Here is a 21434-nt window from a genome sequence, read left to right as displayed (position 1 = left end):
AGTCCGTCAAACATTTAATCACAGATGTTTGAAGACAATGAAAGTATGCCTGATGTATCTCAGAGTGCAGTTTGGAGAGCTGTCCAGAGTTTGGAGCTCAGAGAGGAGGGAACCGTCTTAATACAAGTAGCAGCGGTGGACAACAAATCCGTCTTAAGAGATGTGGTGGAGGATTACTGAAGTGTGTGTGTGTGTGTGTGTGTGTGTGTGTGTGTGTGTGTGTGCAGGGAGGACTGGCCAGATTAACATTCCTGGGGGAATTTTAACACTCTGGGTGACAAATTTGCAACACTGTTCCCCCTTGTGTTCCTCCTGTGTGCTAAGCCCGGGACCCAAGTTTAGGGGAGGTCATCTGGAAAGAGGCGAGCAAAATCCCCGAGAGCTGCTGGACTCCACTGAAGAGGAGGCAGAGAGTGTGTGTGTGTGTGTGTGTGTGTGTGTGTGTGTGTGTGTGTGTGTGGCAGGGGGAATTAAGCAGCATCGGGAGGAGGAGATATGGTTTTCATTCTCTCTGTTCCCACTGGCTGAAACGGAGCCGTTTATTGGAGGTGGTCCGCTCCATTGTTCTGGATGCTGCTGGACAATGGAGCGAGGATTTAACACCGGAGAGTAAATTGATGCAGCTCTGAGTTTTCTCTATTAACACTGGAAATCTAAGAACATGGCGATAACACAAACCCAGAGAAGTCATTTCTGAAAGCAGACATTTATTTTCTGCTTTGTGCACCAACACCAAGACAACCTGCAGGACATGTTATCACTGTGGGAGCTGTGTGGTGTTCCTCCCTGCAGGAGCTGTGGGCTGCATGCAACAAAATACATTCATTTTAATGGTTTTTAAAGAAATGCATTTTTATCCCATTGTGGGAAAACAGCTAGTGAGCAATAACTCTAAAGGCATTGTGTGAGTTGTTTTATTACATTATTTCAGCATCTGAAATTTAAAGCAAGTGTAGGAAACTGATAAATCTGTGTTCATGTCCACATCCTGAAGCTGGGCTGCACGTGTAAACACAAACAGACACAGTTTTATACCCTGACTTTATCTGGACTGTTCCCCTCCAGTTCCTGAGTTTAACGTTGAAGTGAAGTCAGTTGATATTTCACTGTGAGCATGCAGGCTGAGTTAATAATTCTTATATCATGTGAGCGCTGCAAAAAGGAAGAGTAGAAAACATCTGGTGTCCAAGAAGGAGAAAGAAGGAGAAAGCTTTGGATGTCATGTCCTGCACACAACCCCGAACCCAGCCAACAACCCCCTCATTCACAGGGAACACTGTGAGGGACAAGTGTGAACATGCAAGATTGGGAAATTTGGGGGCAGGGCTCCTGAAAATCTAAAGAAATCCACAAATACTCTGAGTATGCATGACAGAGGCTTCTCTAACCCTCTTATTGTCTTTGTTCTGTCCGTCTTATACCTATATATGTTTTATTCTAAAACAAAAAACATCTTGTGTTTTCTTTCTCCTGTCAAACTGTTCAAACAGATCCTCATTTTCTAGATTATAGAAATAAAAAAGATAGTGTCTGCATGTCCAAAACAACAAATTTATAAGAACAAACAAAAACTAGGGCGGCAGCAGATCTGAACCACCCCTCACACTAAGTGCACGGACACACAGTCTGTTGCCGCCTCTCTTCCAGTGGGTGGAGCTATGACAATAATGTAGTTTTAACATTTATATGTTCAGAGGGAGAGTCTTATCAAACATGACACGTTTAAATAGTTTTAAAAACATGCATGTTTGAGTTACAGCAACTTCCTGTCCGATGTAGAGACGTCACGTTAGGCCACGCCCCTTTTTAAAACAGTTTTGGCGCCTAATGCTGATATAAGAGAATATAATCCCAGCAGCTGAATGTGACACAGTCACCAGGTCAGCTCTCTGTGTGTCAGCACAGCTTCCTGGAAACAGCTTCCTTCACCAGCAGAGACAGAAATGTTAAAAACTAAGAAGAAAAAGTTTCATTAATATTGTTTTTTCCCTTTTCCATCATCAGAAATGTAAAGCTACTGAAAATAACTTTCATTTATTTGCTGATGGTTGTAGAATACTTTGGCATCAGATCTCCTCCTGCCTCCTTCTCATCCTCATGTCCGTAAACGTTGCCGTGGAAACGTAAACAAAGGTTGTTTTGTTCACTTGCTGTAAATCACTTTGTTGGAACTCATCCCAGCTGCAGTAATGAGCATCAAAATAACTTTATACAAACAATCTCTCCTCCTCCTGATGGTTTGATTTGATTCTGTAGGCTACACAAAGGAGCATTAGTAGTAAAACTCCTGATTGTACCTTTAATTCCTACAAATCCACTGAGCTGGATCTCGGTCCTGAGCTGGATCTGTCATCAGACCGGCATATAAATCAAGAGTTATGAGGCAGCTTACAGATTCCACACAAAGAGGGGGGATAATAAATGTGCCGGGTTGTTTTGGTTTAATGTTATAAAACTATAATGTGGTTCCTGTCCTGGAGTGGAAAACCAAAGCACCATGATTCAAAGAGGAGCGTGACCATGAGCATCCTCCTCTCTGTATTCTCATGACCTCAGCAGTAACAGCGACCTTGTGATATTTACAGTAATGCACTCGAACTGTTGTCTGAGGCACGATGTGTCAGCCTGGCTAAGTGGAGCCGGTGAAGAATACCTGCCCGCTCTCCCACAGTCCTCTGTTAGCAGCTCTGGTGTGAGTCAGGGCGGGTCAGGCGTGGGAGGGGAAGACATCACGGTGTCATCAGCTGCACACCGGAAACCCCAGGTATCTAAATCCAGCGTGGAGTGTAAAGAGCTGGCACACAAAGAGATAAGCACTCTCACTCCTCTCACAATGTCACGCACACACGCTGAACCAACACGCCGACACCAGAGGAAGTAACGTTTCCAACACATCCGTGGGAGGTGGCTGAGGGTTTGTCTTTTCTGCTGCTGGAGTGTTAATTGAAGTTTTCAGTGAATGAGTTACGTGTTGTTGGAGAAATCTCTGCTCATTAAAATGTTCCAGAACAATTCAAACTAAAAGCAGTCATTATGAAATGACATGTTTTTATTACACCATAATATTACATGTGTGCTTTGGATCATAAATAACTATAACTGTATCTAAAATATCAAAGAAGATGCAAAACTTCAGGATAACAAAGAACATGAATATTTTCAGTGTGGACAGAAATATCACATTTTAAACTCAAACATTAAATCCATTAAAGCTCCTGTGAGGGACTTTCTGTCTGTGTCAGCTTTGGCCACCCTCTGGACAAAGTAGTGCACAACATCTACCCCTCACAGCAGTTAGAGGCACAAACAATTATACCAGTCAGTTTTATTGTTGATGATTATCTCATTTGCTTTAGCACAGGGGTTCCCAAAAGGTGGGTCAGGACCCCCTGGGAGGTCATTAGATGTCTTCCAGAATAATTTGTTTTAAGTTACCTAATGCTGGTACATTATACCTTATTATAGGAAATACTATTAACAAAAATAGACGCTAAGTTTGAAATAAAACCTTGGAAATATAAAGTGTAATGAGTTTTCAGCCTTTCTTTGTTTCCAAATGACTCCTAAGTTTAGAGTTGAACAGTTAATGATCTAAAGCATCAGTAGCAGCAGGTTCATTCATAACAGGAAACACAGACACATGCTCATATAGGGAGGGTCACTTTCTGCAGACCAGCTAAATGAAGACACATTAAATCACTCTGAGGGACAGGGGGGGGTCGAGTCTTTGGGGGTATCAGGCTGAACAGTTTGGGAACTCCTGCTTTAGTAGATCATGTAAAAGCAAAGTTAATGTCAGCGTGTCACCCGGCTCTCTCACTGATCCTCCGGCTGTGTAAGATGCTTGACTCTGGATGACGGTTATTAACTTTCAGTAACATGATCAACACCAGAGACAAACTGATCACACGTCATGTCAGATCAATCCACAGAGTTCAGACACATTTAGCTTCTGCTTGTTGACACTACAGACTGGAAGGTGAGGGGAAAAAATAATTTTAGATCAATAAAATAATCTTTAATTCATGTTTCTACTCTTCTAATGACACACTCACACATACGGTATCATCCTAATGGAGCTCAGTAGTTCCTCCCCTGCTCTCTGAGCTGCAGTGGAGTCCTTAAACAGGAGGTGTGTTTGTGTGAGGATGTACTGTACGTATATCTGGAAGCCCTAACACTGCAGGGTGCTGGCAGTGGGAGGAAGCGATGCAAAACAGAGGATGAGAAAAAGAGGAAGAATGGAGTCAGGGTCAGCATCTGGTATTTGGGTTGAGACTTCCTCAACTTTCCTCCTCAGAGACGGACAAGTGTCTGCTGACAGGAAATAAAAGCACTGCTGAGTGTGTTTGCAGCAGCAGCAGCACACTGGAGTCAAGGTCTGCAGTGAGGACGAAGGGTATACATGTTTATATAAGACTTTATCTACCAACCAAACTAAAGCTCTGTTTATGTCTGAGAGTGTGACACAGACAGTTCCTCCTTCTTCACTCTAAACCCATGAAACCAGCTGAAAGGTGCTTTTTGATGTTACTCATATAACCTCACACAAACCAGCTTTATTAACTGAATGCTGGAGATAGACTTGTTGCATTAACTAACATGCATTCAGCTGATTCAGTGGATTCCATCGCTGCCCTCACCTAGTCAAGTATTTTACCAACACCCAGCATGGAGGTGGAAAACTGTGCGACACAGCAGGCTGACATCACTGCGTTCCTGCTGATTCATGGAGAGAAACGTCCGTCACTAAGCAGTTTAACTCTTTCTAAACACACAGAGCGATCTGTATCATCGTCTCTCTGTGTGCATGCCCGACTGCCCATGTGTTTGTGTCTGTGGTTGCTTTTCTCTCTCTCACGCTCTATTTACTCACATCTGGTATCGAGTAAGCTAAAGGTCACTTTTTACTCATTAACACAAATAACAGAGGAGAGAGGAAGTACGTCTTCATTTCAGAGGAGAAACTCAGAGTGATAAAAGTGAAGTATAACACAGAGAGGGAGCGGGTTAGCTAGCAGAGGATGCTCATCAGGTAGCTAGCTAGTGGACCCTGAGTTGCATGCTAACCTGCAGCATAAGGGAGGGGCTTATATATTAATGATGTATAATTATATTAATGTGTTGGATTCAAAGTTAGTTCAGGATGAATCATCAGGATTTCTATGTTTCCCAGGAAGTGGAAATAGAAATATTAACAAGAGTCCATTCTGTAAAATGTATTTAAATAATATTAATACATGAATAAATCCCTTTAAAATAACTCTGCAGTCAAGGAATAACTCTTCTGAAAATCTGAAAATCTGTTTAATAAACATGATTAAAGGCATTTAAACAAAGTGTTGGAGTTTGTATTATTCAACATTTTGACGCCAATATTTTCCCTTTTACTGCAAATGAATATCTGCTCTAAATATGAGCCGATAGACTGATACTGATATCAGTCTATCTCTACAATAGAGACATGTTTTGCTTGGCCCTGGTTAGAATAAAGACACATCTGTAATAAGAGAGTAATAACATCCTCTGCTGAGTGCTGGTTTGTTTAGTGTTCATGTGAATCCATACGTTGTCTCTTATCTCAGTCCTGTTTGTCTTCACTAAGTTCTCTTCTTCCCTAATCTAAATCATTTCTAGAGGAAGCTCATGAAGGCAAACAAAGTATATTACAAAGACATAAAGTATATTACTGTATGCTCCAACAACCCGTGGGAGTCTGACTCTCCTCTGATAGAGATTAAACAAAGACCAGTATGCAAAGAGGAAGCAGGAAGCTCTTCATTTACGACTCTGAAAATCTGCAGAAGAGAGTGAATGAAGATAAAAACTCAGAGATCATAAACTCCTGTTTCCCTCTCACAGGAGCAAACTGTAAAGAAAATGTAAAGACATGTAAAGGCTGTTAAACCAAAGGGTCACTAAAGTTCAACATTTCTCCAAGGTTGACTCTCAGGTGTCTTTAAGCTCCTCACCTGGTGACCTCCGTACTGTGAGAGGGAGACAAACAGGCGAGCTGCTTAATGCAGACGTCCTCAAAGAGAGGAGGAGAGTTTGTAAAGATACTGTTGGAGATGATGAAATGCTCCCTGCACCACAGAGTCAAAGACCTCTTTCTTTTACAGACCAATAGAGGAGGCAAACACACACACACACACACACAGACACACCTGTGTGCACCTACACACACCTGTCCAAACAAGGGCTGTGTCAGAACAGAGTGTGGACACAGCATGACTGATGGGTCATTCATTCCCCGGCCCAGACATCAAACTATGGAGAGGTGAGCTGGGGTCAAGGATTGGTTCATGCTCTGTGGAACACTTGTAAAGTTTAACACGTGTTTGCTAACCATGTTCTTAAATTCATCAAATAAAAAAACACTTTTTTTCCTTCCCAGGGGTGAATCTAAGCTCACAGAGTTCTCCTTCCCTTTTCAACGACAGAATAAAGACATTTAACTCTGAAATGTGCAGTCCACTCCTGCCGGCAGAACCAAGGACGCCGGTTTTGTGCTTTAAGAGCTGAGGTAGAGACTCTGATGTGTGTGTGTGTGTGTGTGTGTGTGTGTGTGTGTGTGTGTGTGTGTGTGTCTCTTTGCTAACAGAAGTCATGCTACAAACACCGTGCTCCCTGCTTTCAGCCTGAAAGAGAAGAGCAAGGACGAAAACTCAGGAGGGAGGATACAAAAAAAACAGATCTCTTTCATTAAAAATCAAGCTGCAGAATTAGAAAACTCTGCCTTCTGCTCCTCCAAATTGAAATGACCTCTGTGAAGAAAGAAAGGAAGGAACACCAGTCTTACATTTGAGCTGTCAAACACTCGGCGTATGTGGAGGAGGATGAATGCAGTTTCACCAAGCAGCAGCTAATTATGAAACACAGACTCCGGCTGCAGTTTGGCCACCTCTGATTGAGTCATCAATAATATTTTGGCTCTTGCCGGCGTTATCATCCCGCCAACACAGTTATTAATTCATCCAGCTCTTTGCTATCCATTCATCAGGAGCTGAGGAGGATTAAAAAGGTCTCAGGGCTCAGGTGGAGGAGATGATGGATCCGACAGGACGGACCTGATGACACGATGTCAGGACTCCGCTCTGCTTCTGTTTAATTTCTGTTTTGTTTCACTAACTGAACGAGCGTCACCAGCCTCATTATTCATCCTCTGTAGAACAGCTGATGTGGCTGTTTGCTGTAAATGGATTAAAGGCAGCAGAGGGTTGTGATAAATGCCGGTTTGTACGAGTGCTCCAGAGAGAAATCATCATAAACGTCTGCATTATCGCTGCTTTGGTTGCATTTTTCATTGATCCTTCTGAGTACTTTATTCAATGCTAATCTCAAAGAGGTAGAGCGTGCCTTCACATTTTAAAGTGGGAGGTAAGAGGAGAACGCTCCTCTACGAGTCCTGATAAGGAAGTTCTACGATAAAACGTTGCAGTGACTTATCCCTTCATCTCCACAGCTCTCAGGTAGAGTTAAGAGTTGGCATTTCCTATTTAAGTATTTCCAAAAGGTCTCGTCACTTATGCATGCAGAGGAACGTCATGTGAATTGCTCCAAAATGACTTCTGTGTCGTCCCGGTTCAGCCTGAGCATCCATTTCCAATCTACTGCCTCTGGCTGTCGAGCTGTTTAAACCTTAACAACCAGCGAAATGTCAACCACTCCCCTGACTGACTCTGCTGCTCCTCCGCTGCTCCTCTGCCCCGCTCAGCACACCAGGAGTGGATACTGGGACATAAAACAAAGGTTAACTAGGAGACAATGGTGTGACACAGTCCAGGGGGCTGAGCAAACCCTCAGGAGGTTTATACCTGAAGTGGAGTCAGTCCAGACCGGCCACCATGAAGGGCACCGGGCCCATAGACTGTATAAGATATGGATGTAGTCCGATCGTAGACGGGAGCCTTATTGCTGCTGTGGAGGGGTTGTGATGTAAATTAGGGCTCTATGATTTCCACGGTCATGGATCATGGACCGAATACAAACGGAGTCTACTGTTAAAGGTGGAATATTGCAGAAATGGACATAATGTGACTGAAATGCTGTCATCATGAGGAGGAGGAACGTTTGTCTGGGGAAATGTTTCAGGGGACCGCTCATTCGTGGCACCACCCCGTGCATCTCCTCCCAAACACTCACCCGCCCCCTCCCGAAATAAACAACACGTCGAAGAGGCCAACAGAAACACCGCAAAATAAAACAGCTAAACTCATCTCTTACTCTGAAACACAGAGAGGAACAGTTCCAAAGTGACTCCTGTGAGTCAGGTGACCTGCTGTTTTAAACATTCTGCCAACAGACTGTTGACTGGAAACATAAACATACATGTGATGTCGTCCAAAAGCCACGTGAAAAACTAAAAACCCAAGAAGTGCTACAAGCACTTTGTACTTATTGCACTTATTGGTACATTCCACCCAACGTTATGGGGACTGTATGATCTATCTACGATGAGGTGGACCAGCTAACCCAGCACCAGAGTAGCATCATGCTAACAGAGCTAGCGGACAGGATACAGGAGACCCAGACTGAACTAACTGGGGAAGAAGGCCAGCTCAGTCCTGGACCCTGTGGAGGTGGTGGCTGACAGGAGGATTATGTCCAAGCTGTCGTCTCTGATTGACATTTCTTTCCTATATATATTCTTGTTAAATTCTTGTTCTGTACACCTTCTTGTTAGCTGCTGGAACTCCATGAATGTCCTCATTGTGGGACGAATAAAGGAGGATCTGATCTTATCTTATTGTTATGTTACAACATTATGATTTGACTTGAAATACTGTGCAATGATGTGTTGCATCAATACATTTAAGGATTTTTGCATTTCATTAACGGACCTTTTATTCACTGACACAAAAAGCACGTTTAACTATATGGAGGTACAATAAGTGTAAAGGGTAAAAAACAGAATTCTAAAAAGATAAACAGATTTAATCAGGCCTACTTAAAGAGGCGGGCTTTGAGCGTCCCTGTCAACACCTACAGGGTTCCCGCCTGGTTCACAACACCAACCATAAGTGTTACAAAATGAAACATTTAGTCTCAATTAATGAATCTATTTATCTGAGAGGGACTTTGGCTGCTTCTTTAACTGTGTCAGGGCGAAGCATCTTATTTACACTGGCTTCTGCAGGTAGTGTTAATGTCTCTGACACAGTGTGTGGCTTTTTGATTTGGCTGAGTTCAGCTCCTCAGTAGCTAGCTGTGAGAGCTCTCCACACACTGTTGTAGTTTTCTTATAAAAGTTCCCTTTTCCACCGCCCATATCACGCTCTTCATCCGGGTTAGAATTCTGTCCAGGGCTCAGTTTGGAGTTTTCATTTTTCCTTTTTGAATATTTATCCATCTCTGTTGTACGCCTACCTCTCACGTGCTTCATTTATTCTATTGTCTTAAATTAACAAGGTCATTAGTGTGCTTTATTGCCTCCCAGTGGGCGGGTAGCACAGGTCAGTATGACGAGTATTGAATCACTCCACCAGTCACTACACTGCAGGCACAGACGCACTACATGGGAAATTATTTGCAGGATATGAATAATACTTTTTGGGACTAATTAAGTGAAATTAGAAAATGTCCCACGGCACACCTGACGATCTGTCACGGCACACTAGTGTTCCACGACACACTAGTGTTCCACGACACACCGGTGTTCCACGACACACCGGTGTTCCACGACACACTAGTGTTCCACCGCACACTAGTGTTCCACGGCACACCAGTGTTCCACGACACACTAGTGTTCCACGGCACACTAGTGTTCCACGGCACACTTGTGTTCCACGGCACACTGGTGTTCCACTGCACACTGGTGTTTCATGGCACACTGGTGTTCCACTGCACACTGGTGTTCCACGACACACTGGTGTTCCACGACACACTAGTGTTCCACGACACACCAGTGTTCCACGACACACCAGTGTTCCACGGCACACCAGTGTTCCACGACACACCAGCGTTCCACGACACACCGGCGTTCCACGACACACCGGCGTTCCACGGCACACCGGCGTTCCACGGCACACCGGCGTTCCACGACACACCGGCGTTCCACGACACACCGGTGTTCCACGACACACCAGTGTTCCACGACACACCAGTGTTCCACGACACACCAGTGTTCCACGGCACACTAGTGTTCCACGACACACTAGTGTTCCACGACACACTAGTGTTCCACGACACACTAGTGTGTCGTGGAACACTAGTGTTCCACGGCACACTAGTGTTCCACGGCACACTAGTGTTCCACGACACACTAGTGTTCCACGACACACTAGTGTTCCACGACACACTAGTGTTCCACGACACACTAGTGTTCCACGGCACACTAGTGTTCCACGACACGACACACTAGTGTTCCACGGCACACTAGTGTTCCACGACACACTAGTGTTCCACGACACACTAGTGTGTCGTGGAACACTAGTGTTCCACGGCACACTAGTGTTCCACGGCACACTAGTGTTCCACGACACACTAGTGTTCCACGACACACTAGTGTTCCACGACACACTAGTGTTCCACGACACACCAGTGTTCCACGACACACCAGTGTTCCACGGCACACTAGTGTTCCACGACACACTAGTGTTCCACGACACACTAGTGTTCCACGACACACTAGTGTTCCACGACACGACACACTAGTGTTCCACGGCACACTAGTGTTCCACGACACACTAGTGTTCCACGACACACTAGTGTTCCACGACACACTAGTGTTCCACGACACACTAGTGTTCCACGACACACTAGTGTGCCGTGGAACACTAGTGTTCCACGGCACACTAGTGTTCCACGACACACTAGTGTTCCACGACACGACACACTAGTGTTCCACGACACACTAGTGTTCCACGACACACTAGTGTTCCACGACACACTAGTGTTCCACGACACGACACACTAGTGTTCCACGGCACACTAGTGTTCCACGACACGACACACTAGTGTTCCACGACACACTAGTGTTCCACGACACACTAGTGTTCCACGACACACTAGTGTTCCACGACACACTAGTGTTCCACGACACACTAGTGTTCCACGACACGACACACTAGTGTTCCACGACACACTAGTGTTCCACGACACACTAGTGTTCCACGACACGACACACTAGTGTTCCACGACACACTAGTGTTCCACGACACACTAGTGTTCCACGACACACTAGTGTTCCACGACACGACACACTAGTGTTCCCCGGCACACTAGTGTTCCACGACACACTAGTGTTCCACGACACAGTGGTTAAAAATCACTAATCTCAATATCTTCAGAACTGCTGCGGTGGATAAATGATCTCTCCAGACTCCACTGGTCTTTTAATCCAGACTGTAAACATGTTGATTTCTGCTGTAAAGATCGGCTCTTTGAATGGGTGTGTATGTGGTTTCTGGTGTTTCTGCAGCCAGCCTCTAGTGGACACTCAAGGAACTGCAGTTTTTGACACTCCCTCGTTGGACTCATATTTTCAGACCGGAGGTTGCCGCTCTGCCGGGCCTGAAGCTGTGAAGCTCTCCAGTGTTCAGCCTGTGTTATATTCTCCTCTGCAGTTGGTGAGGACTCTGACTCTCTCTGATGTGTATCAGGCTGCAGTCACGCTGCATTCCTCCCTATATTTACATGCTGATTAAACCCGATACGTCCATAATTGTTCGGGGCTTTGGGATGTTTTCTTCTCCGCGGTGGTTTCGTCTTGTGATATCATCACTCTGGTTTTAACTTCGTTATCAGGATGGACTTTAGTGTTGCAATTTCTGTTAGAGAATTACAAAATGGGTCCTTCAGATATTAAGATGCAATGATTGCAAACCAAAGGATTTCAGTTGACCATGAAGTAAAGCACTTAACGTTTGATGAGCACTATTCAGAGACAAAGCTAAAACAAATCAGAGTGGGTGGTCAGGACAGATCTTTATGTTCTGAAACATCTTGAATATAAAACCTTCAGATCCATATCAGAATTAAACTTCCTTATCTGATAACGGCTTGACTCAGGAAACCCTTACTTCCCCGAGCAGGCTCAGACGGGGTTTTATGAGCAGTCAACAGTTCTTCACTGATTGTTTAGTCTAACAGCATCACGTGTGGTCAGCTTCAGAGGAGTTACACAGAAACAATGCACTAAAACACCAGAAACATGACTCTAGGAGAAACAAAGGGGTCATAAATGTGTCAGAGTCCTGGGAACTGGTTTACATCCTGGTTCTTTCTCAAGGCCATGACATACAGAGGACACTTAGGGATCAGCGGCTCACAACAGACTGAACATAAGCAAACATAAAGAAACAATGAACTCTGAAGCACAGACTGGAAGTATTATACCTACAGTCTCTAAAAGTAGTATGGGAGGTAGAGCCTTCAGTTATCAGGCCCCTCTCCTTTGGAATCATCTCCCAGTCAGGGTCCGGGAGGCAGACACCCTCTCTACTTTTAAGAGTAGGCTTCAAACTTTCCTTTTTGATAAAGCTTATAGTTAGAGCTGGATCAGGCTTGGACCAGGTCTTAGTTATGCTGCTATAGGCTTAGACTGACACACTGGGATCCTGTCTTTCCCTCTCTCTCCTCTCTCTGCCTGTCTCTCACTTTAACTCTTCCTGTCCCATTAAAGTTACTAACCATAGACCTTTCTGGAGTCCCTGAGCTCCCTTGTCTCGTAGGTTCCTCTGGATCTCTGCTGCTGTGGACGTGGTCCAGACTCCAGCTGCTACAACTACTACTATCCGTCTCCCCACTATCATCTCTCTCTCTCTCTTCATCTCCCTCTATCCCTCTCTCCAACACGGTCTCAGCAGATGTGTGTCTAACATGAGTCTGGTCCTGCTGGAGGTTTCTGCCTGTTAAAGGAAGTTTGTCCTTGCCACTGTAACTTGCTAAATGCTGCAAAGTGCTCTGCTCATGGTGGATTAAGATGAGATCAGACTGAGTCCTGTCTGGAAGATGGGACTAAATCTGATCCGGTCTTGATGTTGGGTCTTTGAGAGTCTGGCCTAGACCTGCTCTGTTTGGAGAGAGTCTGAGGAGAACGTTTGTTGGTGCTTTATAAATAAAGATTGATTAGTTGAAGTGTGAAGTCATGGTGGAGTGTGAGATTCTGATCAAACAGCTTCAAGTGAAAGCTTGATGTTTAGTTTAATTGGTTGATAATTTCCTGTTAACACATTTCTGATGGTTCCTTAAAGCCGAGGTCAACACAGTCATAAAACCCAGCATGTGTAACATCAGCAGTGTGAGTCTCCTTGAAGTTAAATCTGATACAGCAGTGAGTCCATTACTAGCTAACCTTTCCACCATTAACATGCACTTAGCCATGCATGTTTACGGCCACTGCCTTTAAGAGCTCAGAGCGAGCCTGCCTTCCTCCGGCAGGTAAAAGCCCTAAAGGAGGACCAGACATGCTGCGACCTCCTCTGAGTTTTATGCTGTAATAAAACATGTTTACATGCTTTCTGCTTGTTTGGACCCCAAGGGCAGAAGGGTGAAAAGGTTATCATGAAGCCGCCATCTGCCCCAACCGTCAAACAATTCTCTTTGATAATTTCTCGCCGTGGGGCTCTTCTGATTTATTACATTTGTCCCGCCCCCATCGTTCACAGACGTCATGTTTCAGGAGGATCTGTGAGAGGCTCACGGTGTTTGTGAGAAAGCGGAGGATTTCTTCTGCCCTCCTCCTCCTCCTCTTCCTCTGATGCTTTGAAGGATTTATAACAAAGATCAATATGTGGATTTGGGTGGGAATCAAACACAGACCTTGACCTCTTTTTTAGTCCCACAAAAGAGAGACTAAATGTTCGGTTGGGGTGGCAGACGAATGGAGAATGTGAACCCATTAGAAACCTTCTTTCATTCCTCTCTGCTGTTGAGTAAACATGGCTTAACCGCTGGTCTCTCTTATGTCAGGCTTTAATTTCTTAATCTTTCCCCGCTTAGCTCGCTCTTTGTGACTCACGCTTTCATCCCTCTGTTTTCTCTCTCCTTCCATCCTCCTCTCTTCCATTACCCCGGCTGCCCTGCTGCACATCATCGTTATCAGCCAACGGTCGGCTCCCCGGTTTTATTGGTGCCCCTGTTTAATACTGGCTTTCTGGAGGGAGCGCAAAGGTTCCTCTGCATGGCTGGGCCCATCTGTAGTGTGGCATAATGATTTTTTCACGCCGCATTAAGTTAACACTGTGCTGCCAGCGAGGGAGCCAAGACCCACTTTCTAATTGGACTAAGAGAGAGAGAGCAAACAAGAGCAACAAGACTCCAGTCTGAACCGGGTCCATGTCAGACTCTTCTGTTGTCTTCCTGCCAGTTTATGTTTCCACTCCTCTCTGCAGAAATCATCACTCCTTCTCTCAGGTTAGAAAGTGAGCGATGGACGGAGGGATTGACGTTCGTCTCTGTGTGTGCAGATTCAAAGTCAGCGTCAGGTCACAGAGTGTGTCAGATTAGGTATTTGGGATTAAGGGTTGTGGTGCACATGGCCAGGTTGCAGGTCACAGCCAACAAGCTACACATGGGTGGATTTCTCCCCCAGTGGGCCTAAGCTGGGGTCAAGCGTGCTGACCCACCAGGCCCTCTGAATGGATCAGTGGTGGTGGGCGAGGCCAGAAACCCCAGAGCACTGATGATTACAGAGAGCTGAGTTTAGCTGACTGAGTCATTCTAACCTGACAGAGACATGTTTACAGGTTTGTACATGTCACCATCACACACAGAGGAGCCGGATCATTTCTATTGTTGTGTAGAAGCTAACACCATCCAGTAACATCTATATAAGGATGTATGTTTAGTTTACTTTAAGTGTGAGATGTACTGAAGCCACAATGCTTCTGTGCACTAGCTTGCACGGTGGTCATTAGGAGGGTTGCCAACTTTCTCACTACTAAATAAGGGACAGGTGCACGGTGCATCACTTTCCATTGGTGTTAATTCCATGGTGGGGTGATATAACTTCACAGTGGCACAGAATGTTGTGTTAAGGATTCGTGCTCTGTTCACATATTTTCATTACAGCAGTGTTAGAAGCTATGACTTGCTTTAAAGCAGTAGATCTAATACGTTAAATAACAATGGTTTAGTCATATTTATGTATGACAGGATGAAGGGACAGAGGACTGTTTGCTGTAGTAACTTGAAGAAGTTGTATTGTATAAAGAATGAAACTTTAAATACAGCTGAAGAGAAACTGAAACATGAAGACATGTTTAAAAACAATAATAGGACACACTACCTGTCGCCTGTCTCATTCATTTCCCTGTTGTTTACAGAAAGTCAGTCCTGACATCCGGGGCCTGTAACACATTCACTCATTCATTCATTCATTCATTCCTTTGGGTTTAATAATTCAGTGTCAGCATTAAACCTCCTCTGATATAATCCATCTCAGTGTCACGGGGTGAGAGAGGTTGTTTTAAGAACCTTTGAATCTGAGGTATGTGCAGACGCTTGTTCAAACCGGTCATGCGTGCTCCCCAATAACAGAGAGTAATCATGTTTTAGTGGGAATCTCTGCTCTCTGCCTGACTCGTTCCAGAGATGCTTACATGACTACGACATGTTTTAATTTGCTCTGTAACTAGAAGGCAGCCTTCAGGACATTCTTTGCTGGAGACTCGTGAGGCCCATGCACTCTGACGATGTACCTGACATCCTGATTATAGACAGGTGAGCAGGAACTGACAGGCAGGGTTATTTGTTATTCTATAGAGGACATGCTGAGGTACGTCAAGATCTGACAACTGCTGTGTCAAGAAACCTGCATGACACAGGACCTCATGACAGACTCTGTACTGAAGCCACGTGTACCAACACTCTGACTGACAGCGGTACATCACTGTAGCATGAACATAAACTTCATCCAGCTTTAATTTAAACTTTAATGTGACTTTGCCTTGGTGTCATCTAGGGATGGAAATGTGAAGTATTTTCTGTGATCCATCTTTGGAAATGTTATCGATCAATTATCCATTAATCATTAAAAAAACAAACTTAAACCCCTGAATCAAACGTCCCTTCCTGACTCAGTGTTTATAACTGACTGTATTAAATATCTATGGATCGTATTGAGGAGTTCAAAATGTTGAACACTCTGAATATCATCATGTGGAGCAGGCTCATAATCTCTGCAGACACACAGTCATAAAGTGAAGGCTCAGACTTCAAGGGAACTGAACAGGATCATGTTTCAGACTCTCAGAGTCCAGTTTTCTGTCTCCTCCTTCTTATTGAGGATAATAATCATGTGAACCTGGTCAGGTGTCAGCCGGGAGCCAGACCGGGTCAGAATCAGTCCAGCAGTGGAGAAACAAAGCGCTCATGGAGACCTATCACTCAGCTGCAGCCTCCAGCTGAGCGTCTCCACTGAGAGCAACACCTTCAGTCAGCTGACTCACATCCAAACATGCTTTTTTTTTTTTTTTTTTTAAGGTGTATTTTTGGGCTTTTTTGCCTCTTTTGACAGGACAGCTGAAGAGAGACAGGAAATGTGGAGAGCAGAGAGCGGGGCACTTAGACCGCTAGGCCACCAGTGTGATGGAACTCAGCAACAAACTGGACTCTAGACACAGAAGACTCTGGAGACTCTGACGGCTTATGTTGAAATAGTTTATGTAGAGCTTGGCCAAGGAGAAATAACATAGAAGTACACAGACAGGAGAGTGCAGAGCAGTGCCAAGTCAGTTCTGACAGACAAATCCTCAGGCACGGTATTTATTCCCCCTGAAGACGACACTAAAGTTAGATAACCATGTTTGGACAATAGGAACACAACAAGTGGGAAGAAGACCTGTGCTCTAGATCTGGAGACAGTAAGTCGGCCACATCACATAGATAAAGACGGGAGCAGGGGGAGAGACCTGGACTACTACCCTGACCCTATCTCACCCGTCACAGATGACATAGGAATCAAGTTACTCTAAACTTGACACTTAGACTGAAAGAATACCATAGATAAACATTCTTACACACATATATATATATATAAGACTATGAAAATTAAACTTCAAACACCTCCCTGATAGAGACCACATGAAGTCTTCAAACCTGGGTGTCCTCTCCATCCCCCGGACTAAGCTGCAGACCTTCAGGGACAGAGCCTTCAGTGTGGCAGTCCCCACTCTGTGGATCTCTCTCCCTCCTGACATCCACAGCACCCCGACCCTGGACACTTTTAAAGAAAGCAGTCAAAACGCACCTTTTATTCAAGGCCTTTCCCCGTTAGATATCCCCACCTACCCCCCAGACCCCCTACCTGACCCTGTGAAGCCACCTTGGGTTTCTTGAAAGGCGCTATATAAATATCAGTTATTATTATTATGAAGTTTGTTCCACATGATAGAAAATCCAAACAAATAATGTGCTGGAGTAAGTTCTTAATAATCATTTAATCCATACTTGATTCATTGTTAGTGTCATCACAACAGCTGCTTCCCCTGCATGGCTGACATGAAGAGGAGTTAGCATCAGGCTGTGCATAAAGTCCTCTCCTCTGGGTTTAGCCTTTAAGATAAAGTGTGAGTGAAATGTTAAAACAATGAAACTGGTTTGTGGTTACGACATCAGAGAAGAGAACATGATCATGTGCCTCCACTTCAGTCTTTGAAATGTCATCGTGTCACAAAGCGCTGAATCAGTGCGTGCACTTTGTTCTAACATTCATCAGGCTTAACTTCAGACTGCTTCACACGGTAAATATACATTCTTAAAGGATGCAATGTGAAGTATTCCAGGTTCAGTGCAGCAGCATAGCAGAGACTGCAGAGCAGCCACTGACCCAGTGAATGTGTAACAATCTGGAAGTTGCTTCAGGGGAAACATAGAAACTTCAAAAGCTTCTCGGCTCCTCTGAAGGAGAGAAAAAAAACAGCTCCCATTAAACGGCCTTTCGTGCGTTCGCTCCGTTATCACCGGCTCAGAATGACTTTCATGAGGGTGAACCAAATTTCATTAAAAAAAAAGCATGCAAATCAAATTCACCCCGGCTCTGCAGGTCTGTCTGGGTGAAGTTTACAAGAGGAACGCCTTCCAGGGAAGAGCCAGTCTCTGCCTGTCCATGCTGGTTCTGCTGTAATCTCAGAGTCCTCTGGGTGCTGTTTGCCTCTGGGATCAATGTTAGAAACAAACGGCTGCTAGCTAGCTCTTCCTCTTCTGTGTGCTACATGTTTCTGTGAAGGAGCTGTTTGTTCACATCAAAGCAAAGGGGTCATTTTACCCTCCAGATATGTCTGAACAATGAGCGCCGACATGACATCAGCGCCCTGTTCATCTGTTTCTATTGAGTCTCAGTTTCACTGTTAACAGTAAGTCGTGCAGACGGTTCAGTCAGGCTTACCTCTGAGGTATCAACCCAAAGAGAAACGATCACTTACCAGACTTCAGGAACAACAACATGATGCAGATTCTTACAGAGTAAGTAAGTAACACTTTGAAATGCTGGATGGCTTCGTGGATGTTAGGTCGATCATTTCTGATGCATTCAAAGAAGCTGGGAAATCTAGAGTTGAAGTTTTTTGATGTCCAGAGATAAATGAATGTTTGTCAGATCACTGCTGATGTGCGCCGGGATGTCATCCTGCGTGCGCCTGCTTTTGCTCTCCATACATGGCCTGCATGTACACCAAAGCATGCTGATATGTGATTGGTTGATTCAACTTGGACCATAAATGCACCACAAACAGGCTCAGGCACAGACTCTACAGTCTGATGAAGGCAGGCTCATCAAAACAAACATTATTATAACATGTGACCAGAAATACAAAGAGAGACAACATCCAGGGACTGGTGTCAGCGCCTCCTTCTTCCTCCACCTCTCTTCCTCTCCTCTCTCTCTCCCTCCTGCCTCTCTTAGGCTCCTCATCCTTCTTTCCTTGTGAACACGGATGTCTTCTTCAGGTGATGAATGCTTCTTCCCTCGCACACTGTCTGGGTTTGGACACTCTTAAATTACCCCAAGCTGTGGTGAGGAGTGGAGGGGGAAAGAGGAACTTAAAAATAGCGTTTGCACTGAGCTTTTTATCACGGTTGCCCCTCGCTGACCTCGCTGAAGCCCCCCTGTCACTCTGCCTTCACTCCCTCACCCCCTCCTTCCTCCTATCTCCCCTGTTCTCTTTATGGACCAGGAGGGAAGGTGGGTTATTGATGGTAATTCTGCAGACCTCTGGTTCTTGCACACACACTCACACACACACACACACACACACACACACACACACAGAGACAGTCACACCACTCCCCCCACAGGCCTCATCTCTCTTTCTCTTCCTCTCCTCCTCTCCTCCTCTCCTCCGGCTCTCACATGAATAATGTTGTCCCAAAGCCAGAATGAGGTCAGGAAAGTAACGGCGAGACATATTGTGCAGTTAAGGCTGTCTGCAAATGGCCCATCAATAATCAGAGGCCATGCATTAGGAGGTGTTGTGTGTGTGTGTGTGTGTGTGTGTGTGTGTGTGTGTGTGTGTGTGTGTGTGTGTGTGTGTGTGTGTGTGTGTGTGTGTGTGTGTGTGTGTGTGTGTGTGTGCATGTTTTATTGAAAGTAGATGATACTATTGGTTATCATATAAAGTCATTCCCTGTGTTTGGATTCAGTGATTTATTTACGATGTTAAATTCACTCTGAAAGGAAACCCTGATGTTAAACCTCTCAGTCCTTCTTAGTCCTCGGGTTTCACTAGGGTGGCAAAATTTCAGAATATCAAAGTAGGAAACTTTCCATAACAGGAACTTACTAAACTTACTTAATAGGGAACTTAAATATAGTTGGGGAAAACATATTTGAGCATAGTCCTGACTAAAACAACCAGACTTCATGTACAGTTGAATATCTCTGCTCTTCCCCATCACATACACACAGCACACTGCTTACTGCAGGGCTCCTGAGACCACGCCCCCTACCTGCACTGTGCATTCCTCCATCACATAAACACAGCACACTGCTTACTGCAGGGCTCCTGAGACCACGCCCCCTACCTGCACTGTGCATTCCTCCATCACATACACACAGCACACTGCTTCCTGCAGGGCTCCTGAGACCACGCCCCCTACCTGCACTGTGCATTCCTCCATCACATACACACAGCACACTGCTTACTGCAGGGCTCCTGAGACCACGCCCCCTACCTGCACTGTGCATTCCTCCATCACATAAACACAGCACACTGCTTACTGCAGGGCTCCTGAGACCACGCCCCCTACCTGCACTGTGCATTCCTCCATCACATGAAGAGGATCTCTAGAGTCCTGCAGAGGATGGAGAAGCTTGAGGGAAGATGCTTTTCATTGAACATGTTGAATGGGACTTTGTTGGGATTGCATTGTTGTTAATATTTGAATGGGTTGGGTCGGGGGGATGAGTAATATTTAACTCATTCATGTTTTTGTTCTTCAATGAAAGAATTGATTGTTCAGTAAAAAATCTGTGTTCATTTTATTATTTTGGATGGATATAACCAAACTAATATTTATGCTTGGATATGAAACCTTCACTTTAAATTACTCTCAGTTCACAGATAATAAATATCTGGGTCTTGGGGTGGTCAAGACCCCCCCCGCTTCGCATCATGGTCTTGTCTCACCCTGTCAGGATTCTTGTTGCCATAACAACCTGCTGACCATACATGATCCCTTACTTATTTGGAGATCTGTTCATTATAATTTAATACATTATGCATTCTATAAAGCAACATACAGTCTTTGTATTATTTAAGAACATGTTTTAATGACATAATGAGGTTATTTAGAGGAGGCATTGAGATAGGGGTATATTGTATATTGTATTTTTATATATGTAACCTGTTGCATCATGATGATTGATGACTGGTTGAATGTTGCCATGGCTCCCTAATAAATAATTGTGTTTTTCTCATTGATTTCCACTAAAAACTGAATAATTCAGAGAAATATACAATGAATTAGTTTTCTTTCCAGATACAAAAAAGCTATGATGTTGTTGTAATATGTAAAAAAAAAATATCTCTAGGTTTCAAAAAACTTTAGGAAAAATTTGAAGGAAATTCAAAGTTTAATGAGCTAAAAAAAAATGTTTTTATATGTTTTAGTTTGTTTCGAAAAAAAGAAACTTGGTGCAATAAATTTGCATTAAAATGCCTGATGTGTCAAATATGAAACACTTTAAAACTCAGATAAGAAAATTATTATTTCATGTTTTGTTTCATTCATCAGAAGGTCCAATAAACACTCCTTTTTCAAAGAATTAGAATTTTCTGGTAATTATCTGACGCTTCAGACTTTAGAGGGTTAAGACAAATTAAATTAAAGTCAAACACGCCGTGATGAAGTCCAGCTTGCATGAAGTCCTGCATGAGGTCCAGCTGTGAGTCCTGCTGTGGGACCTGCTTCGACACAGATTCATTGTTATTCCTGCAGCTAAATTGGCGGCGCTCCTCCAGCGTCCGTTTGACCTCCTCTGTTGGCACATG

This window comes from Notolabrus celidotus, chromosome 2 (assembly GCF_009762535.1).
Source record: "Notolabrus celidotus isolate fNotCel1 chromosome 2, fNotCel1.pri, whole genome shotgun sequence".
Lineage (NCBI taxonomy): Eukaryota > Metazoa > Chordata > Actinopteri > Labriformes > Labridae > Notolabrus > Notolabrus celidotus.
This window is presented reverse-complemented; position numbering follows the sequence as displayed.